Genomic DNA, 5,013 nt, shown 5'->3' with positions numbered 1-5,013 from the left:
GGGAAGGAAGGAAGGAAGGAAGGAAGGAAGGAAGGAAGGAAGGAAAGAAGGAAGGAGGGAAGGAAGGGAGGATCGATGGTTGGATGATGACTCCTTCCCTCCCTCCGATAATCCTAACACATAGGAGGCTGAAGCAGGAGGCTAGCTTGGACTACAGAATGAGACCCTGTCTCAAAAAAAAAGAGAAAAGGTTAGATACAAGAAAGGAAAAGGTTAGAACCAGAAAGGTGAGCTTGCTCAGTGGTTAAGAACACTGGCTGCTCTTACAGAGGACCTGGGTTCAGTTCCCACCACCATACAATGTCTAACAATTGTCTACAAGTCCAGTTCCAGGGGATCCAACACCCTTTTCTGGCCTCTGTGGGCACTACCCATAATTGGTGTACTTACACACATGCAGACAAAACACTCACAAACAAACAATAAATAAATAAATAAATATAGGGGACTGGAAAGATGGCTTAGTGGTTAAGAGCACGTACTGTTCTCGAAAAGTCCTGAGTTCAATTCCTACCACCCATGTCAGGCAGCTCACAACCATCTGTAATTCCAGCCCCAGTGGATCTGATGCATCCACCCTCTGTGGACACCCAAACTCATGTACACATATCTAGACACACACATACACATAATTAAAAATAAAATAAACCTTTAAAAATATATAATAAAGCCCAATATCCTCTTGAAAGAGGCCTACCACGTCATTCACATGACTCCCAAAGTTAAATCAACAAAGCACATAGGAATGCACGTACCCGAAGTCTCAACCTAACCCTCCACATGTGCCCCAGACACACCATGCATTATACATCACGCCACATACATCACAAGCCATGTCCTGAAGGACTTTGTTCAGGGTCAAGTTTCACAATACTTCAAGCAGCATGCTAGAGCTCACGCACTAAAGCAAACAACACTCTAGATATTTCCACAACTTAGAAACTTCCTGGTTTGTCTGAAACATCTTTGCTATAGTGTGGTTTAAGACTTGTGAGTGAGATCACAATGTCATGGCTCCCAAATCAATTCTGGTACTAGCGCTGTTCTTGTTTTTATATATTTTATGTATTATTATTTTTATTTTACGTGTATGAGTGTATTGCCTGCATGTATGTAAGTGCACCTGTGTTATGCAATGCCCAAGGAAGTCAGAAGAGGGCGTTGGATCCCCTGGAACTGGAGTTGTGGATGGTTGTTAGCTGCCATGTGGGTGCTGCAAATTAAACCCAGGTCCTCTACAAGAGCAGCCAGTGCTCTTAACCACTGAGCCACCTCTCCAGCCCTAGTGCCGCTCTTTTCAAAGTTACTTTCCACAGTCACTCTCCATGACACAGACCCGGACAGATGCCACAGTGTGGATGCTGACAGAGGACTGGAAAGGCCAACAGAGTCAGCACCTGCCAGCAATGGCACTGTGTGCTTTGGGATCCCATTCTGGAGTCTTGAGCCTGCAGTGTGATGGCACTGTGTACCAGCTACAGGGCACTGCCCCTCTAGAGGACACTAACCTTAGCCTTACAGGGTCATTGCAGGGGTTAAATTGACAGGCTGTATAATGTGCCTACGTGCCTGGTGCATCATAGGTATTTAACAAGTGGTCACAGTTGTTATCACTAATAAGTAAAAGTGTTCCTGCTTCCTGGATGTCAGTCAACTGTTGAGTCATGACTGGCCACAGGAGTTCAGAGGGTGTGGCTATCACCATGTTGTCCTTCACAGAGGACGTGGAAGTTAACGTAATATTGCCATATAAGCTTCTGTAGTTTATCCTACTCTGGGTTGGATTTCAGGTAAACGATTTTATTTTTCAGCATGAGTATGGGGGCTGGTGAGATGGCTCTGCAGGAACTACTGGCCACAGCCTGACAGTTCAGTCTCCGGGACTCACATGATGAAAAGAGGGAACTGACTCCTGAAAGTTGTCCTTTGATCTCCACATGAGCACCATGACATACACACAATAAATAAATGAGTGTAAATAAATAAATGTAATATGTATGTCCCAAATATTACATCAAACATATTTATAATATAAAATTATTCATTGTTCATCTGAAATTCAGACTTTACTGGGTATCCCACAATGTTATGTACTAATGTAGCCTAAACTTATAAAAAGGGCAGTATATAGGGGCCAGCAGGAGAGGGTGGTAGGACTCCAGGCCAAACTCGAGAGCTAATGCCTGTGTGTGTGTATTCAGCTGCCAGCTGCTGTGCTGGGCAGTTTACAGGAGCCTTTCCAGCCCTCCTGAGGGAGTCATTATTTCTTATACTTTACAGACAAGGGAACTAAGATTCAAGACTGTGGTTTGCCTGAGCACCTGTTTCTTCCACTGTCCCACATCCATGAGCAGCAAGACTGTAACAGAAGGGGCCATGGGCATGTGGGAGCCTACCCCAGGTACCCCAGGTCCTTGGCCCAGTGCCCTTTCAGTATTGGCTCACTGAACAACATCAAGACTGCAGTCTTCCATCTTTCCTTCTTCCCTCCCTCCCTCCTTCCTTCCTCCCCCCTCCTTCTCTCCCCCCCCTCTCCTTCCCTAACTGGAACTTGATTTTGAAAGTCGAACACAATAGCTACACTTACAGATTGACATTCTAACATTTCTACTTGACCAGGCTGCCTTTTGGGTGCCTTTCAATTATTCATCTGCATTAGTATTTCTTCTGCATTCGGCTTCATTCCACAATCCCTGTCCCCACAACCACAAGGAATAGTGCCTAGTTGCTAGAGTGTCATCACCATTAACCAAGGGCCAGGACATTTCATGATAAAGACAAGTCTACCACAGATCTTTCTATCTCACACAAATATGAGCCCCAAACATACCATGACACATATTATACATCATGACAAGGAAATAAAGCCACATTTTATTTAAATTAAAATTTTAATTTCAGCCAGGCATGGTGGCTCATCCCTTTAATCCCAGCACTTGGGAGGCAGAGGCAGGTGGATCTCTGTGAGTTCAAGGCTAGTCTGGTCTACATAGCAAATTAAGGCCAGCTGGGGCTACAGGGAGACCCTGTCTCAAAAATACCAAAAATAAATAAATAAAATTAATTTCACCAGTTCTTTTTTTACATTTATTTGTGTGTGTGTGTGTGTGTGTGTGTGTGTGTGTTGTGTGTTGTGTGTGTGCCCACACATGTATGGGTATGCACAGGGGAAGTAAGAGGACAGCTTACAGGAGTCAGTTCTCCTTCCTCTATGTGGCCTCTGAGGTTATTGATCTTGTTAACAAGCACCTTTACTTGTTAAGCCATCTTGCCAGCCCAATTTCACCAGCTCTAAATTTAATGTAATTACATCAAATGATGCAAAGTTCAGAGCATGAAATTTTTTTAATGTATTTATTTATTTTATTTATTTATTTATTTTTGGTCTTTTTGAGACAGGGTCTCCCTGTAGCCCCAGCTGTCCTGGAACTCACTATGTAGACCAGGCTGGCCTTGAACTCACAGAGATCTGCCTGCCTCTGCCTCCCGAGTGCTGGGGTTAAAGGTGTGTGCCACCACGCCCGGCCCTATTTATTATTTTTATTTTATGTGCATGAGTGTGTTGCTTGCACGTATGTGTGTAAGTGCACCCATGTTGTGCAATGCCCAAGGAGGTTAGAAGAGGGTGATGAATTCCCTGCAACTGGAGTTACAAACAGTTGTTAGCTACCATGTGGGTGCTGGGAATCGAATCCAGGTCCTCTGCAAGAGCAGCTGGTGCTCTTAACCACAGAGCCATCTCTCCAGCCCCAAGAGTATGAAATTTTTAAAAACTACCCTCAAGCACAATAGCTTTTACCAAGTTAGGTCCATGTCAATAAGGGGTCCTTATTTTCTGACAGTAATTTCCTTTTAGAACAAAACAACAAAAGCAGCAACGACAATAGTTTAAAGCAAGAGGCGTTGCTGGAGTACCCACGCTTGGCTCGTGAGACCGTAAGTAAGGCAACAGCCAAGAAAGACACTTCAGATCCTCAGAGGACTTGTCATGAGGAAGGGACATATATTTAGCTCAAATTCAGATGATACGGAACAGGGTGAACATTGTAAGGGCCAAAGCCTCACAGGGGCCCCAAGAGGGAGTAATTTCCACTGTGTTGCAGTGATGTGCTAGGAGGGAAGGAGGAGCAGGATTTTGTGGGCTATGGGGAGCATCCTTTTTATCTGGTTTACCAAGCTGCATGTTGTTACACTCTAGTTAAGGTGTGTTGTCAAATGTTATCACACCTACTTGCTTCAGAAGTAAAATTCACATACCTGTATTATTGTCCCTCAAGGCCTTTCACTAATGATTTATAATATAATGGATTTTAAAAGATGCTAATTTCCCAGACTAAATAAACCACCCTCCTGAGGCTGAAGACCCTTTACAGGCATTTCAACACTAGGAACACACACCCTGACCAACAACAGACCCCTTTTCCCTCCCCTGCCACTTGGGACCCCTTGGCAGCTCTCCCTCTCCCTCCCTCATTAACACGACCTCCAGGCCACACATACACACAAATTATCAATGCCTGTACACAGCACCAGACAGGAAACACATTGGGAGGATTTGAAACAATTTTAAAACGTGCTTTCAAATTTTACAGCTTTCTTTGCTTGCCCCAGGGAGGAACCCAGCCTCTTATATAAATATCACCCCAACAGGCCTGTTCTACATCCCACCCAGCTTGGGAAGCTGTGTTTTTTCTGTTGAGACTGGGGAGAGGGGGAGACTTTTGTTTGTTTTGATTATTTTTCCCATTTGAATCTTCTGTGGTCACTGGCTTTTCTAATCATGTTTATTTTATAGGTACTCCCAGTAGCCAAGGCCGAGGGGGTCCTTTTTTTCTTTGTCAGACCACTAGCCACCCCAGTCAGTCTGGGACAAAATCATCTAGAAGACTCTGGGTAGACTTATGAGGAAAAAACTTAAAGAAAGGCTTTCCAGATCTTAGAATTAGACAGTTCCTAGAATCAGGACAACTGGGGACAGAGGAGAGGCCCCTGACCTGGTAGAGGACACAGCCC

This window comes from Nannospalax galili, unplaced genomic scaffold, assembly GCF_000622305.1.
Source record: "Nannospalax galili isolate Female #2095 unplaced genomic scaffold, S.galili_v1.0 scaffold591, whole genome shotgun sequence".
NCBI lineage: Eukaryota > Metazoa > Chordata > Mammalia > Rodentia > Spalacidae > Nannospalax > Nannospalax galili.
The sequence above is the reverse complement of the archived record's forward strand: the minus strand, read 5'-3'. Positions refer to the sequence as shown.